Here is a 19307-nt window from a genome sequence, read left to right as displayed (position 1 = left end):
GCAAGGTATTATACGTTGTATAATTCTAGGACTTGGCAGCTCAGTATTTTTCACTTTTCAGCCGCCCATGATAAAAAAAACGAGAGTCGTTTTCACATTTTTTGTATGTTAATTAAAAAAAATATTTTACTTACGGTTTGTCAACACTAGGTACGTCTGTCTTTCAAAAGGAAGATGGAGAAACGAGCCTTAGAGAAAGGTGAAATAGTTACAACCTCTGGAGGTTCGGTGAGTCTTGTTACAAAATACTATTTTCCCTGCTGTCAGTCAGCTATCAGACGAAATGATTCTGCTGCATGTTCCAACGATACTGATACATTATATAAACTCTTTAAGTCCATAAATGTGTAACGATTTTCCAAGGTAAATGCCTGTAAAAAACTGAGGATGATTTTTCTGTAGACAAATGTACATTTGCTTTATTTCAAATAGTACAATATCATTCACTACATCCCACGTGACCCCTGACCCAACCATGGCATGCGATAATCATTTCTAGTATTTGTACGTAATACTAAACCAGAGTGACCTTAGAGATTCAATTAGGCAGCAAGATGTTATTGAGTCTGTCACAATATTTTTCAACAAATACAGACACTGATAGCGAGCAAGCATATACAATGATACATTTTATCTCACCGTGAACAAAAATCAACATCACTGTCAGATGAAACAATGAAGATTCAAACACAAAACCCTGTATTTGTGTTCACAGTGAGATAAAATAGAACATTTCATGTACATGTATGTTATCAGTGCTTGTATTTAGTTTAAGTGATTCGTAGCAAAAACATTGTATGAGATCGTGCTGAATAATTGAAAGTCTTTCAGGTTTGGTAGTTCCAGTACTACCAGAACTATATATATATATATATATATATATATATATATATATATATAGTTTTGGTAGTACTGGAACTCTTTCTTGGTTGTAACTCGGAGTTTCACGCATAGTGCGATCATCAGATGATCGCACTATGCGTGAAACTCCGAGTTACAACCAAGAAAGAGTTCCAGTACTACCAAAACTATTACGCTCTGCCACTGCGGTATAGAGCACTGTCTTAACAGATTGATACTCACCGAGTTATATATATATATATATATATATATATATATATATATATATATATATATATATATATATATATATATATATATATATATATATATATATATGAAGACACAGACTCAAGAGAATTTGCGAAATCATTTTGTACTTATAAAGATTAACATTTTCTTTTATAACGTAAAAAGGGGCATTCTCACTCACACAATAAATATTGATAAAATATGGTAACCACTAAAGTTAAAGTTAATATTTTGTTTCATTTTCGTTCATACATTGTAGCATTCTCGAACATTTGATAGAACTGGTTTATCCGGTGATACCATGAAGACACGCATAACATCAACATCAAGTTTTAACCATGCTACACCTTGCAGAAAGAGTGTGCAAAGCTCACTATCAAGTAAGTTCAAGTACAACTTTTACACGTCACAAAATTTCATTACCTCATATTCCAACGTTGAGGGCGGCTAACGTTACCGTTGGAATAGGTCGTAGATGGCGCATGGGCGTTGTAATCACGCTGAAACATAAGAAGTTACGGCCCGTTTCAAGTTACTGTTCAGTGGTTCTGTCTGCTAGATCTGGGACAACGCAGAAACCAATTAGAAACTGCGAGTAGTTTTTGCATATTTAAAAGGTACTCGTAGTATTGTATTTACTGAAGCACGCTAAAGCACACTTGCATTGACTGAACTCAAACCTGGTATTAAGATATAACTCGATCCATTGACGTAACTTATCATACAGATACGTATGAAAAATTGCTCAGGAAATCTTTACTATGCAACCAACTATTCTAACAATGCCAGAAGAAAATGATGATGTTATAGAAGACATGTATCGACATTAACATTATACTGGAATGTGGTTTTATTTAAGTATTGTAACTTGAGTACAAAGCTTATAAACTCAGCTTGTGCCACTTTAAACTGTTGAGTTAGCTAACTACATATTATCTCTTCTGTCTCAGATGGTGATATAGTTATCGAGGAAGAGACAGACATTTACCCCATGGATGTGGAACGATATGTAACTCATAGTCGTATTGATAGTATTCAACAATTGGGTAGATGCAGCACAGCATCAAGCGTGAGTTACTCCTATTTGTGAAATCTAAATGCTTCAAACTCTACTGTATTCATTCCCGTTTGAGTGTACGTGGAGCGGAGAGAGAGATAGAGAGAGAGAGGGAAAGAGAGAGAGACAGAGAGAGAGAGAGAGAGAGAGAGAGAGAGAGAGAGAGAGAGAGAGAGAGAGAGACAGAGAGAGACAGAGAGAGAGAGACAGAGAGAGACAGAGAGGGAGAGAGAGAGAGAGAGAGAGAGAGAGAGAGAGAGAGAGAGAGAGAGAGAGAGAGAGAGAGAGAGAGAGAGAGAGAGAGAGAGAGAGAGAGAGAGAGAGAGAGAGAATAGGAAAAATAGAAAACTACCACGGGTATAGTCACTAGTCTACTGACAACCCCGATATGAGCGTTTACAACCTTCAGTAATTACAGGGGATTTAAAAGCAAACTGTTGCTTAAAATGTCATGACCCTTCCCTGAAAATTAAAAAAAAAAACAAAAAAAAAAACTCTCCCTTCATTTTTTCTCTAAAAATTACCCTCTACGCGTTCAAATATATAAGATAGTTTTGTATATACCATATAATTTGTTTTTATTCCCGTTTCACCAGGTGCAGTCAGTGTTACCAGGTGCTGCAGATGATAACCAGGTAGTCTATGACATTTGACGATCGTAGAGTAGGTATCATAGATATGCAAATTACATTTATTTCTTAAATCGTACGGATAAGTAAAATTCCGAGATCGCGATGTAGCTGGAATTGCCATTGTAAGTTACTCCCACCCTCCAAATATGTCGGAGTGACAGCTACATTGTACTATATCCATAATTTCGAGAAAAAAAAGGTGTAGAAAAACATAGAAAAACAATCCTATAGGACGTAATAATTTCGAGACTATGAGATCTCATACGATGGAACTATTTTTGTTCAGACACATGTTAATCCTATATCTGTTTATCTGTGTATAACTTTGTGAAGACGTCTGTAAACGTGCGACTGAAAAGAGATAATGTACGGGTATTCAAAGAAATAACAGAAAAACAAGTCATATTTACTATCGATTTGGTGAAATTTCAGATCAGTATAGTGGTATAAGGTGAAATGTACTATGGCATTCCCCCAAAAAGTTTGCAACGTGCTTCTTAGGAAAAATGAGCTTACAATCATAGCCTGTTCACTGCCTTTTTGAGTTACACCGTTAGCTATTCTGCACTCGTAGCCTCTGCACTCGTTTGGCTACGAGTGCTACGAGCTGAGGTATGTCAGCAAACGATGTAAAAAGTGCAGTGAACAGGCTCCTACAATCCGAAAATAAATCCTTTCCTGTTTATGGAGTAAAACTATGGGTAATGCCTTTCAATCATGATTGTTTTAATAAATAAGATCATCCTGTTTCAAAGGTTGGGCTACATCATTTTTACTTATACGTTGTTTCTTTTTTCTTTCAGAGTTTCCCACTGCATGACTGGTAGTTTGTATAATTTATTCTCCTACGTGTAGGTGACAATAGAGTTGCAATATCTTGCATACTCTGAGGTGCTCTGGCTGTGACACCACCACATATCATTGATAGCCTTGACGAAATACACTTGTATGGATGACCTTTGACATGCACCTGCTAATAACTGAATTCATTACTTTTCTAATTGTAACTAGAAATCCCTACCTGTCCAATAGGCCTTTCCAAAATTTGCCATGGTGACGCATTACTTCCTGTCTGAGTGTACCTTGGAGGTGTACATGGTATAGGTTACTCAGTCAATCATAGAACACTGCTGCTTTCCTCGATGTCGGAACAATACGAAAACACTTCTTATGATTTAGAATTCTACAGAATACCAAGGGACAAAGCTCTTTAGGAAACGATACTATGAGGTGATGATACCCCAATCTGAGCGAGGGCGCTGTATTCTCAATTTCCTGTTTGCAGTCTGGAATGGCCTATTTCTAGAATTAGCCAAATGTCGCATCTTTCCAGTTTTCAGACAACCAAAGCAGAGACAATGATTCGACAAATGATTTAATATATATTATCTATAATTCAGTTCTTTATGTTATTATTGTGTATTGAAACACCTGGCAAAAAGGCTTTGACCGAACTATAAGATTTGGAAATATTTTTGGTAAACTCTTAAACACCTTTTACAGAGTCCACCGAAATATGCATATTCTCATATTCTTGTCAACAAAGAAATGTGTTAAAAATATACTATAGAATAGCAAATATGTTCGTAGGTGAGTGTTGAGACGGTTTTTAGTACTCAGTATAGTATACAGTATAACCATTGTCATTGTTAATTATAAATGACTGGTCCAAATGTCATTTTATCAGTGGTGGACAATTTTGTAATCTCCGGAAAATCTTCCCCTTATATTACATATAGCAATTCTCTTACATATACAAGCCATTAACGCAAAATTAAAAAATAGGATGCAATCGGTATGAAAATACAACCCCCGAAAAAACGCCCGTACGTTTGCTTGCTTGCTTGCTTGTGGTAAACAGGAATGTCATGTGGTCGCGTGTGTCTTTGAGCCAATTTATGCATACATAGTTTGACAATGTCTTAAAGATGAAAAGGTCAAGGTATGCTGACACCTTCAAAGTCAGTTCTAATTGTCCACCACTGATAAATAAAACAACGTTCTGATCACAGGTGACTCTAGTCAACATTGACAGTGGTTTCAAAGTCTTTGAAACCTTAAATATATTGTATATACAATGTATAATTTATGTACTCATTCTTGTATTGTTTCTATTTATTATCAAATTCCAGGCCAAGTAACAAAAAATAAAATCTTCCACTTATGAATCAGCCTCGAATTATCAGATAATACTCTTAATCATACTCCGTCCAATTGTCGTAGAGAGATTGATGTAGTACGAAAAAAATAGATGCTATTTTACAAAGTACCATGTATGTCAGTTTTGTGTTCTGTTAGAAGGGGTACGCGGGGCGTGGAGGAACACTCACATTGAAAGGTTTTCTCCCTATGGGTCACTTTTTAACGCAAGAAACCCTAAACATGGGGTTTTATGGCGTCGATAACATGGGAAACGATTTCATGGTTTAGAAATACCATCACCTGCGTACCTTACAATGTTAGTTATGTGATAAAATAAAAACTGAATGGTAAATTACGAAGATCAGATATGTAAATCAAGCGTAACTTGTTGGAAACCAACGTCACTTAAAAACTTCAAATACTTTTATAAAAATATATGTATTTTATTGTGTTTTAAAGTAACCTTCTTTGTAATAACACAGAATGTTAAAATAAAGTGAAATTCGTTGTGCAACAAACCTAGTTATAGTATTTATATAATAAATTACTTACACACACACTTATCACCTACGCTTGCTGAACCAGTGCACAGTATATTGTTTTACCCTCAACCGTCTGATTTGTACTGTCGGACATTACATCCTCGGAGTCAGCCAAATTTCATCTATGTACAAGATACTTTGACAATGAAAAGTGTTTCATTAAACGACCGTGTTTAATTTAATTGTCAGTGAATTTCGTTTAAGGATTTCGAAGTTACTGTTTGATTCTTAAGCATACTTTTGTTACATATTATTTAAACATAAGTTTATACTTAAAATGATAAGAAGTATTGGTTATTAAGGAAGTTAGAAAATAAGGCACCTCCAAACATACTAATCAACTGTGGGTAAGATATTGTACAGTGCATCATAAATTTCCACTAAAGGAAGCTGAATTTCCAAAGGTCAAGGACAAAAAAAAATACAGTGTGAAAAGTGTACGATGCGCACTGGTCGGATCAGGTATGGTGAATGAATCACTGAATTTCCACCAAAGGAATCTGAATTTCCAAAGGTCAATGACACATTGAGATGTGATTGACTTATCATGAATGATCGATGTGTACCCTGCCCTACATAACTAGTATTTATGGAATGATTTATTATTGCACTTGTAAAATGTCCGTTGCAAATGAAAGATATATATTAATACAATTTATTTCCCTTTGTTCTGGATGTCAAAATAAAGTGTTTGATATTTATCAATTCACACAATCAAAAAAATGTTGTGTGAAATGTAAAAAAAAAACATGCCGTCTGATTGAAACTGTTAAGTATTTCTGGTTTGGTAGTAACAGTTGCATAGCGTAACTGAAATGATAAGTCAATATGGTATGTACAAAAAATGTAATGCGTACTTGACCTGGTGTAACTATAAATGGAAACATGATTGATTGTATGGATTTGAAAATTTCTATTGATTGTGAATGGTAGCACATCAATACCAAACATATTCGCTTGTTTGTGATTCCAAATTACCAGTCTGGTAAATAAAGTGCTTTTCATCAGTTTGATGTAGAATTAAAAATATATTATTTCTATACTAGCAAGCTTGGTCACAGCTGATAATATGACTTTTATGATGATTTTTAGAGTTTATGACAGAAATTTGATAATTAGTAATTATCATAATTGCTGGTATTGGTGATAAATGACTGATATTTTGCCACGGTTGAGTAATTTTAAATTGATATAACTAGACGCATTGTATCAATTGTTGTGTTTAAACCTTGCTGTGGTGTACTTACCACTAGGGACCTCAATAAAATTTGATATCAAAGTAATGGCACCACAGGACATCAAAACAAATCGACTCCTATAAAAAAACTAAGATATACAATTAGTGCTACATGTTTCAAATTAAATAATCTCTGTTGATAATGAACATGTCAGTATCTGGTTATGTTGACACAATTAATGTGTTTTGATGTCCTGTGGGGATTCTTGCTTTGATACTAGATTGAGTTCATAAGAGCACTTTAATGTGTGTGGTCAAACACTATGATTATCACAATACGTCAGGTTCTTGCAAACAGGACACTGAAAATGACAGTTTCGGAATATTTTCCCCTCTTTAATAGAAATATCAAACGGGGTAATTAACACAAATTGTTACCAATAGGTTTTCCACTCATATTCAATCATACAAAAAAACATGGAAAAAGGGATTTGCGTGAACAGAATTGAATCGAATGTCAACCACCTTTAGGACCCTAGCTTATCATCGAGTCATTGTATGGAATATGGAGCAAGGTTATATTAAATGCAATTGGTACAAGTGTGTGTAACGTGTGGTGAATAGTGTATTCACTTCAACACTCGTTTGCAAGAGCCATATTAACAAACGGATTATCCTATTATTTCATAGGTACTGTGTTAAAATATCGAAGTAGTTATTTCCCGAATCGGCAAGTCGTCTGATTCATCCACTCGCGTCGGGGTCTCACGTTATGAAAAAAAAAACAGCCAGTAACTAGGTACGCTAAAACAAAACTTTGCATCCGAGTAGAAATTGAAATGATTTAAACCAGACCTTTGCGAACTCTGCCGTCGTGCAAGTAAAGCAAATTCAAAGTATTGGTTGGAGCATGGGATTGGCTAGAGCTTTATAATACATAGTAGTCGTGACCTGAAGCATAGTTTACACAAACAAGCCTGTCACCCAGACATGACTATGTGACGCTATTTAACTTTGAATTTTCTTTTTAAATTGAAATAATTGTGTAATTGAAATATCGAGCACAAATGCAAGAATTTGTTGACATTTCACGATCAACACCTAACTCAGAAACGTTATTTTATACTATTTTATTTTTCTTGTGTTTGAAAATCACTAAATCACGCCTAATCTACATTTTAACAAGCATAAACATGGAACTTAAGCAGCGCTAGCTCATCAAAATAAAATACTTCCTCATCTTACGGACGACTCTCTCAGAAGCGGATAAAAGAGTAATTTGCAAATCCAAATTCCCTAACAAAAACGACGGATCATGGAGGTCAGTCACTGATGTACGAAGTTCTATTCGGGTCATCTAACTTTGAGGCCCCTGGTCATAGCGTGACAGATGGAGCGTGTTCTGTATGTCAGTCATGTAATCCTGATCAATATGATGCCACAGATGTATACAGCTGCCACCACTCGTTGAAACGATAAGCCTGTATGGAACCAAATCTCTGCATAGATTGCCTTATCTTATCTTTGATCGTCGAGTCCCTTTCTGCAAATCATTTTTTTTGCAATTGTGACTAAAAAATCACTTTTGAATTTGAGTTGTCTTATCGTTCGTCTGACTTCAACAAAAAGACATTTATGTAACATTCAATGATTTAGTCATCCTACGTGTTGTTATAATTATCAACAAAATTTTCTATCCAACGTGTTAATGTTATGACGTCATTGTACTTATACCTTCACCTGGACAACGCAACAATTTGGTAACATCTATCCAAACACTCTACCTACTTATCTACCTACCTGCAGACAGACATAAAGACAGACATACAGACAGACTCGGACATACATACATACATACATACATACATACATACATACATACATACATACATACATACATACATAAAAAGGGTGATTGGGTGGGTGGGTGGGTAGATGGATAGATTTATGGATGGATCGATGGCTGGATAGATAGATAGATAGATAAATAGATAGATAGAGAGATAGATAGATAGATAGACAGATAGATAGATAGATAGATAGATAGATAGATAGATAGATAGATAGATAGATAGATAGATAGATAGATAGATAGATAGATAGATAGATATACAGACAGATAGATAGATCGATAAATAGATAGATAGATAGATAGATAGATAGATAGATAGATAGATAGATAGATAGATAGATAGATAGATAGATAGATAGATAGATAGATAGATAGATAGATAGATAGATAGATAGATAGATAGATAGATAGATAGATAGATAGACAGATAGATAGATGTTATTTCATATCTGACCTGACTATTGGGACACGAACATTTATATCATTATTTTTATTAATTTGACCTTGTGTTTCGAAAAGAGTTATAAAAATAGTCATTCTTCTAAAATTAGTATCACATCCTATGATTTATTACGCATGATATCTGAGTGGTATTCATTTGCATATACACTGCCTACTTAGTATGTGTGTCAATTGCACTTGTCATAGTTAGCATCACGTTATAAATAGTTGAAAACATTCATCATTACCTCCCAGTTTTGAGTCCCAAATTCATTACAATATTGCGAATGTCATGAAGTTTTTTCTTTGTTCATGCTATGATATGTCAATATTAAGTATGTCCACATACCTGGTTCATATGCAAAACCAAAATCGTGAGCGACCTTTTCGTAAATGTCATGAACTTCATTTATGTAAATAAAAATGGACGATATTTTCATCTTTCTATTGTGACATCATGGGCTATGATTTCTAAGGTCGGTAATACCAATAGTACATACGGGGTTGCTTTAGATTTGGCATTTCATGGTGTTATAACATAAACATCCACATTTTTCAACTCGAGACTAACAATAACGTTAACAAAGACGCCACACACACAGTAGGATCCTCTACCTAATCACACTGAAAAGTTATAAGCATTGCATATTCATTTACAGTGCATTAGAAACAGGCTTCTGCTGAAAACAATTATAAGTGGGTTTGATGATTTTAATGACTTCACTTGTTTACTTTCCTATTGATAAACAGTGCGGTTACTTGTCTGCTTCTATATCCCAACTATGTATGCCACCACCTTGTTTAAATGTTTATTTTGACTTCAAAGGTGCACTAGCTGCACCAGAAACATTTTTTTTAAAACTACTTTGCTATGTACTGACTTACTCGTAATATTGTAAACCATGAACAGTATTGAATGAAGTGTTGGTAAATCAACTTGTTTTCTGTATGTTCTGATATTCCTTATTGTTTCTTATTTGTGGAGTATTTTCTCTATAAATACTTTTAATACAGCCAGGAGAGCTTATTCCGAGGTTTTCCGTAAATTATCAGGTTTTAAACATTCTTTTATTCAGAGCAATAGCGCAATGTTTGTCAACTTTTTAATTTTAACCTTTGATGAAATCATTAGGAAATAATCTCTGGTGCAGATTGCATCTCTCAAGTAACCCGTTTGTGGTTGCTGTTTTATCTCTGTCGGTGTTAACACACAGTGCTCTGTGGCGTATTTTAGTAAGCGTCTATTTTAATGTATTTTGTCTGTTGTTTGTTTTGCTATGGATTATTTTCTATAATCTGATATAAAGTGATAATAATAATGATGATGATGATGATAAAATACATGTGTGTAGCTGTATACAGAGTTTGGTGCAATAAATCCGACCAAATCGACTTTTGGGTCCACACCCTAAAATCAACACACAAATGCAATCGCGATTTAACCCTGTTACTATACTACTCATGGATACAGCCAACCTTTAATTAACATGTACAATGTCTAATTATTGGTACTTTAACAATTTCCAGAGAATTAATTGTTGTTTGTCTGATCAAACAAATACTAATGCAGGTTTCAAATTGGCTGAGTGTGTAAAAATGTCATGTTCTATGACTGAAATGCTAAAGCAACCACGTTTGTACTGTAATCGTCAATGCAACGTCACGTCTTGTCATCAGAATACTACGACTGTCCATTGCCTCTAAGTCACGAATGTGATGAACCTCATGAGTTGCCCCTATAATACAGATATCCTGTGTGGCAGATATATGCTTACTAGTAACTGTGCTAACATTTGCTCTACTATTAGTGACATTAAGGTTAACGAATGTGTTGTTCTATTGCCTATTAGCCTTGGTAACCTAGGTAACCATATTGCGCATGTGTGTGGCTTTCTATTAACTGCTGTGTATTGGCTCAATACGTTGATTGAATGTAGATTTTAGATTACAATCATTATTGTTAACTGTCGAACATACGACCCAAGAACCAATTTGCGGACAAACAAATCAAAACCTGTGTCATAAATTCATGACACCATTACTCTAGTTTTAGTGACAGATTCCATCAGTGTAGCTGACTGTAACAAATTTTGCTTGTAAGACATATTTCATTATAAATAAGACATGGTGTACAGACAGACAGACAGGCAGGCAGGCAGACAGACAGACAGACAGACAGACAGACAGACAGACAGACAGACAGACAGACAGACAGACAGACAAAGGGCATACACTTAGGCTTCGAAACAGGTATATATACATAAACTTGCGCATGTAGCCAAGGACTCATTCGTATTACATGTAATTAGGTAAATCGTTCAATTATTGTACAGAAAAGTTTGTTTTATACACACCATCATATGTAATGTTGTCTGTGACGTGCATTATTGTTACATTAAACCTATTCAACAACAACCACATTCCTGCTATAAGCATGGGAATGAAACACTTCGTTTTCTATAACTCTTTATCATGTCCGTTCCTGTCACTTTGAATGGAATCTAGGTATAATGTATAATGTATTAACCTGCCACAGAATGGGGAACTAAGGTAAATAACCAGACATTAACTTAGTATGACCTTCAATAAAGTGACCTTTCTACCACATAAGGTTAAATCAGACAAGTTAAGGTGTAACCCTCTGTAATCTCTGTATATATCATAGTACCAGCACGTTTATTATTAACCCTGTGTCAGGAATTGCACTCAATAATAACCAAGACTACATTTTTTCTGTAAACACGAATAACGACAGATTTTTATTTTAGATCAATCTATATCTCTTCATTCCATTTGCTTAGATATATGTTCGTCTGTTACTCTGGCTTTGTATATTGAGCATCATGTTGCCACATGACTCACGGTGGTAATTTCAATGAAATGCAATGATTTGAAATGAAAAATACTATCAAATTACATCCTTAGTACAAAATATAATATATAAAAAATGCACCTCGGCCGGGTCGAATATCTTTTCAAAATCCAAGTTCTCAAAATTTCTCTAGACTTTGACATGACAGCATGATCCTGGTCGTCTGGAAATGATAAAGAAATCTTGAAGTTCATCGTCTTGTTTTTGAAAGAAAGCGAAGATCCGTTACTCTCCATATATAGCATCAAAATAGTATTTGGCAGCCATATTAGATTCTAATAATTAATGACTTTCTTTTGGTACGTTGTTAACCTCTTATTTTAGAAAACAGCACAATGACTCCTATTTTTATCTTTAATTGAATTTTTGAAAAAGCTCGGTTTTTATTGAACATAGCATCAACAAAACTTATAAGTTTGTATTCCGAGGCAGATATATTCTGGATGCCAACGTGGTCTCTAGCCCCATCTGGTCAAACTGAATCAATCATAACCAAAGGTTGTTCATGCAAATGAGTAAACCCCAACTCTTAGAATGATATAAACAGTGTATAAATAGTGCCCTGATCTGACAAATATTTGGATATTACGTTACTGCTCCCAATAAACACTAACTTACTTTATTGGGTAGAATTATGAGATTAATTAATGAAGGCATGATGTTAATAACTGTGCGGCTTTGGTTGAATCATGCATGTCAGCACTTCACTGAGCTAGACCGAAAGAGAAATCTGATTCGTTGAAGGGTGGTGCTAGACTATGGTGGAGACTACATTAAACACAAAATGAATTAATTAAATAGGACAAAATGTGGAACACGGGGTCTGCAGAATATCACTTTACATACGCGCATGTTGGATTGAAAAGCATTGAACATAGAAAAGTTCGCACACGGCAAGATGAAAGAGAGATACACATCTTTTAATTTCCGTATCATATCTGATTACGATTGATGACGCGGTTGTCATTTTAGTCATGTGATGAAAGACGTCACAATTTTATCAAAATGTTTGTGAACACCTGTATGGTGCCGTTCACAAGGTCAATTGCATGTCATTGCATGTTTTTTCTCATATACATTTATATGTAGCTTTCACCTAAAACACGTCATGTTGTAAATTGATACCATCCGAAATTGATTGACTGAATAATATAATAAAACACAGGTATATACTAGTGACGTTCAAAGTTCTATTTGCATTTTAATTAGTCAAAACTATATTTATTACTCGCAGGCGAGTTCATTCCCTCTGAATATTAGTTCCAAATAAACACTGATGGTAACCCCCTCCATTTGACAAAGCTCCCCCCCCCCCGCCCCCGAAATTTGGCCATATATAATTACAAAACATTGTTTGTTTGCTACTTTGCCTTGTATTTATCTTAATTAGTGTTTTTTGCAGATGTAAAATTCAAATATCGCATGATAACCATCGTAATACCGTTCAATGACGTCATCATAGAACAGCTGGCTAATAACCGTATACTAGAAATGATACTATAACTTAAACTCGCTACGTTTTGGAATACATTGAGCGGGACCGCATCAAGAGCTATAATAGTTATATACCACAACCGTCAAAGATGTGTGCTATCCCGTTAATGTTTGATATGACAGTTTTTAATGTTACAGCATAGACCCTACACGAAGGGTCTATGGTTACAGTATTATATATTATATGATTATTTCACAAAGCCAGAGTAACCAAAAGATGAAATTCCATCAGTAACATGGACAATAAAGATATTCTGATGTTTAATATATTTGTTGCCTATTAATTGATAAAATGTCCACCAAAACCACATGTAATACTGATATCATGACAGTGCAAATCAACAAATTCTTTCATTGTTTGATAAAGTAGTAAAACAAATAATCCAATAACATAGATTATACATACAAGCCTACTTTTAGGCCGTGCCCATAGCAACATAAGCAGGTCGTTACTAGGCAACGACCTGTTTCATCCAGGCACCACGCTTTTATAATTGAATATTTAAAAATTAATACAAATTGTGGAAATACGTACGGCTATTTATTAATTCTCAAATTTCTATTAAATGATATTAACAAGTACGCATATTTAAATCAATATTCAGTGGATAGGGGTATATTGGGTGTGAAGGGAAAAAAAGACAAATCCACTGATGGATGAATGTATGTGGGAGGGGGAGCCTGCTTTGCAAAAACTGGGGTTTTTTTTGTTGCATCAGCTGTTGATTTTGGGCGGTTAAATTGTTGTACAATGCTTGAGTCCATACAGTTGTCGGCAAACACGATGTTTTCAATATGTATGTATGTATGTATGTATGTATGTATGTATGTATGTATGTATGTATGTATGCATGCATGCATGCATGCATGCATGCATGCATGCATGGATGGATGGATGGATGGATGGATGTATGTATGTATGTATGTATGTATGTATGTATGTATGTATGTATGTACAGGTATACATGGATGTATGTACAGGTATACATGGATGTATGGATGTGCGTGTGTGCGTGCGTGCGTGCGTGCACATGTATGTATATATATATGTGTGTGTGTGTGTGTGTGTGTGTGTGTGTGTGTGTGTGTGTGTGTGTGTTTAATGAATGGTATTTATACTTGGACAACATACGGGCATATAATTACGTAATCCTAGCCTAAGGGTCTTTCAGTGAAGTATTGCATACATTATATAACCCCGTGTTGTTGCATAGATAATTACAGGCGATCTTGCTTGTATATGTATTTGGCTAGCAATACAAATTTTCGGTATTAGTTTGTAAATCGTTTTTAGCTTAAAGTTACTACCAATAAAATAGTGATATGAGGAATATTAAGCTGTTAGAAAAGATTTTTGGTTCAAAAATCAATTTTGATTAAGTTTCACTACATGAGTCAAATGTTTACATTAAACAGGCTCCTAAATATGGTCTGAAAGTTCTACAATTATTCTGAGCTACGAATTCAGTATATGTTGGTTTACTTGCCTCCATTGTTGTTCCATATGTTGTTTATAATTGTGTTGTGCTATATTACTATACAGAAGCACGCACTTAATGTTATTTTGAAAATGAAAAATTAAATCGATACATGAGATTGTAATTAAACCGTCAGGTGGAATCATGAAATTTGATGAAGTAGAAAAATAACAACGCCATTTCATTCAGGAAAAGCATTTTTCTTGCGCACACATAACATCATGTATTGGAGTCATGGTGTATTGTCAATCGGTATTTTTCGGCATTCTTCGCAAACAAAATTTGTAAACGGTTACAAATGTCGCGTTGCCCAATGACATTGTATCATAGTAGCAAGCCAATCGGCATTTTTCGGCGTACTTCGCGAACAGAAAACTGAAAACAGTTACAGATATTGTATTGTTCAAAGACTCTATATTATGATAACAATTCATTCGGCATTTTTCGGCAGTCTTCGTTAAAAATATTCATTCCTGAATGGCACTGTATTAAGATAACATTTTTCGACATTCTTCGCTAACATAATTTGTAAACAGTTACAAGCATTGTAAAACATGTTCAGTGTAGCAGCAGTTCAAGTGAAGTATGAAGACGTTGTCCATTGCGCCGCCATACATGGTACTGAGCACACCAGTACCACAATAGTTTTCTCCGGACACACCAGTTCCTTCTGCATCACTTGAACCAGTAGCGGAGGCCCTCACTGGACTTCTTTGATGTCAAGCTGATATGCTGAACGAACTATACATAGTATAAATGAACTTACAATAATATTTTAATAATTTTATCTGACCAGAAAAAAAAACCACGTGGCCTTGGCCTTTGTTCTTGACCGAAGTACATCAGTCACGGTAATGCTTGAGTGACTTATTGAAGGCTGTAGGTACCCGTTTATTTATCGTTATGCTTAACAAGCATGGGGCATCAAAGTTAGCCGACTGAGTAACATGAGGGTATGTCATCCAAATGGTGCTGAGTTCAAATTAATGTTTATGTAAATTACACATTTACTGTAATTATCACATCGGGAGTTTTTGTAGAAGTGTCTGAAAAACCTAATAAACAGACAGGGAAATGTGCCAATAAAAGTAAATGTATGTAATCTAGATAATTGGGTGTGGTGTTTATTTGTTCTGCTCAGTAAATACATATGTTTTTAAGTTATAATTAAATGTTCTATTTTTGTTTTATTTGAAAATAATAACGAATTGTGGAAAAGTCGCCATCTCTTCCCCATTTGAAATTTGGCTTTAATGACTCAAAATATCACTTACGGCATTGTTGTCACGATTTGATTTATGTTTTTTTTAAAGAACTTTTACAAAGCAAATATTTTTGATTGTTCTGATAAGGACAACAACATGTCACCACGTGTCCTATTGGCATGGATGTCTTTGATCGTACCGTCACCTCATAAATTGTGTTTTAGGAGCATAAACGTTTCAATTCAGTAAATTCCAAATTTAGAATTTGGCGAATAAATTAAGTATCATACGACCGTCTCTTCTAAATATAATCTGATATGTACACGTGTGCACAGCAAAGGTCGTCTGCTGGGCAAATTCTACAAACCCACTTATTCTAGGGCGTTTAAATATGTTTCAAATTGTGAATAATTATCTACAAACACTACTGATAAAACGTATGTCAGCAACAATTCAAAGTATTAGCTCTTATCTTCCATCAAAAACCACCAAATTAAGTGAAGGAAACGTTATACTGTCTGTTTGACACTGCAACTTGTGTCGGTTATATTTGTGGTCTAACTGTAGCTATCTATATAACATATTTACTAAGAATAGACTAGCAGAAACGATAACCACAGAAGCCAATCTCAATAATACCTGAAATAAAATGTGCTGTCGTTTGGTTTGGTCTTCGACACTCAAGTGTACACTTTCATTCAGAGAAACAACTATTTCTAATACAACCACTCTCATAGGAGAATCTCGGAGAATTCAACATCAAGTTTTGGGGTGGAGATCACACACGAGTATTCATAGGAGGTAATTGTGATGTGTACAGGTACATGTGTTGTTATCAATTACAACCTGTTGCGATAGATAAATAAGGGCATTTTACGTCCTTTTGTAGACCATCCATCGACGATTTGATTCTACGGGTCTGATGCTCAAACAGTGGATCTAGGGTTGGCTGTTCATATTTCTTCGAAATATAAAAGTATACCAAACTACAAACACCAACGACAGATTAAACTTGTTAGTCAAAATGTTAAATATATTAAACCCTGGGTTGTCGTCGAAATGATCACTTTCTGCTGTGTGAGACCCATACACTACGTTAGTTAAAACTAGTCTGAGTTGAGTGTATAATCTATTTGAAAGTAGTAGTAGTAGTAGTAGTAGTAGTAGTAGTAGTAGTAGTAGTAGTAGTAGTAGTAGTAGTAGCAGCAGCAGTAGTAGTAGTAGTAGTAGTAGTAGTAGTAGTAGTAGTAGTATTTATTTCAGTACTCTTCACTTTCAAAGTCAATGTGATTGAGAGAGAGAGGGGAGGGAGGGAGAGAGAGAGGGAGAGAGAGAGGGGGGAGGGAGGGAGAGAGGGAGGGAGGGCGGGTGGGAGGGAGAGGGGAGGGGGAGGGAGGGAGCAGACAGATAGACAAACAGACAGACAGACAGACAGACAGACAGACAGACAGACAGACAGACAGACAGACAGACAGACAGACAGATATCAAAGCTCAAAAAAAATACATCACTGCATGATAAATAAATAAGTAAATAAATAAATAAATAAATATATGCTTAGATGATTAATCAAGTTGACGATGTTAAGATACATGCACTTGTACATTTTAAAACGTTATTTAAAAACAACAACATATTTTTCTAAATACATGTCTCATTCGTCAAACACAAATGTGACCACTCTCGTAGTGACGAACCATGCGTCTCGGTTATGCTTCGCGCTTTGTCAAGGATTGTACATGTTTTCCAACGTATAATTAATTATTATAATATAATTTAATCAACTTGACCACGTACTGCCCGTGTACGATTCATGTCTATTTCATAACACGTTGATTCCAATGTGGTCATTAGTCGTAATTCTTACCATGTGATTACCTAATAATATATGACAATTTTGAGGCACGTGCCTCGTGATGGCCTATATGTGGTAGCCATCGAACGATTTCTATCGAACATTCATAATTAGGTTCATTTGCATATTTCAAAATTTAGTATCTGACATAATCCGTATACTGATGAGATATGAATAAAAAAAACTGTGCCTCGTTATCTTCATCAGTTATGAAAATAGGACATTGGTAATATCATAAGCATAAAAATCATACAAGTCTTATGTATTTTTGTTTAATTTGCTGGCTATATTCCTAGAATATGGGAAAAACCCACATGGTTTAATGTATATTCGTCTATTCCGGGTCACTAGCTCACTTAACCACTCACTCGAGTATCAATACTCACTTACTCACTCGATCAAGTTACACACACGTACGCGTGCGCGCGCGCACACACACACACATACGCACGCACGCACGCACACACACACACACACACACACACAACTACTCACTTAATACTGGAACGGAAGAAAAACCTCCATCGGAAAAATAATAATCTAATATATTCTTATCTTGATATTTATGACAGTGTACCAAATCCATATGACGGGATAAATAAAATAATTTACTTCATTTGCAAAATTTAGTTCATTTGCAAATTGCAAAACTTAATATCTGACTTAATTTGTTACTGTTGAGATATAAATGAAGAACTAGGCCACGTTATCTTCGTCAGTTATAAAAATAGTCATTGCAAATATCAAAAGTATAAAAAAACATACAAGTTTTATGTAATTTGTATAAAATTGCAGGTCAATTTCCAAGAATGACGAAATATAGAAAAAAAGACATTATTAGGGGTATATATTCCTGTTAAGCTCGTTTTGCAGTAACTGTAAAATAAGGTAACCAGCAACACATTCACTAAAAATATCGATAATTGGAACATGGTACATATTAAATAGAGGTCGACTTTAGCCAAAGCATTACAGCAGCAGGTTGAAATCGTGATCGCCTTTGTGCCACTGAGTATGGGTGCGGACCTAAAAATCAATTTGATAGGAATACTTGTGACATTATAAGCGTAAAGCCATATAAAATAGTTAACCCACATATGATTCAATACAATTCTGGGTCTAAGATATTACGAATAAGTCAATAATATCTAACAATTAAAACATTTCCAAAACGTTTCCGTTGTATCTAGTGTAGGACTAAATTCAAACCTCTCTTGTCCAGGCGAAAAAAATATTACACTTTCCAGATAACAATGGCGTGTTTTATACCCAAGACACATGGATTTTGTTCTCTAAGTATAGGTCGACAAATTGACATGATGTATATGCATTAATATTTAGATGGAGTTTACTCCGCTGAGCCTACTATATTTGCATGACCTCGAGTTTTGTTTGTTGTTTTTCTTCTCCTCATTAGTATCTAGAAGATGACTGCATTTTTTATCCGTCTACTACGGACCTTGATCAC

The 19307-nt window shown here is 34.9% G+C and overlaps 1 protein-coding gene across 1 annotated transcript in view; it reads right to left on the bottom strand.

Annotated features, from left to right (window-relative positions):
- Positions 1–16531, bottom strand: part of LOC144445556 (small ribosomal subunit protein eS21-like) — a 372415-nt gene extending 355884 nt beyond the window's left edge. Inside the window, exon 1 of the mRNA XM_078135156.1 lies at positions 16521–16531. The gene's annotated coding sequence lies outside the window, so the exon portion shown is untranslated. The remainder of the gene's footprint in view (positions 1–16520) is intronic.
- Positions 16532–19307: the final 2776 nt, after the last annotated feature.

Source organism: Glandiceps talaboti, chromosome 14, assembly GCF_964340395.1.
Source record: "Glandiceps talaboti chromosome 14, keGlaTala1.1, whole genome shotgun sequence".
Taxonomy (NCBI): domain Eukaryota; kingdom Metazoa; phylum Hemichordata; class Enteropneusta; family Spengelidae; genus Glandiceps; species Glandiceps talaboti.
The sequence above is the reverse complement of the archived record's forward strand: the minus strand, read 5'-3'. Positions and strand labels throughout refer to the sequence as shown.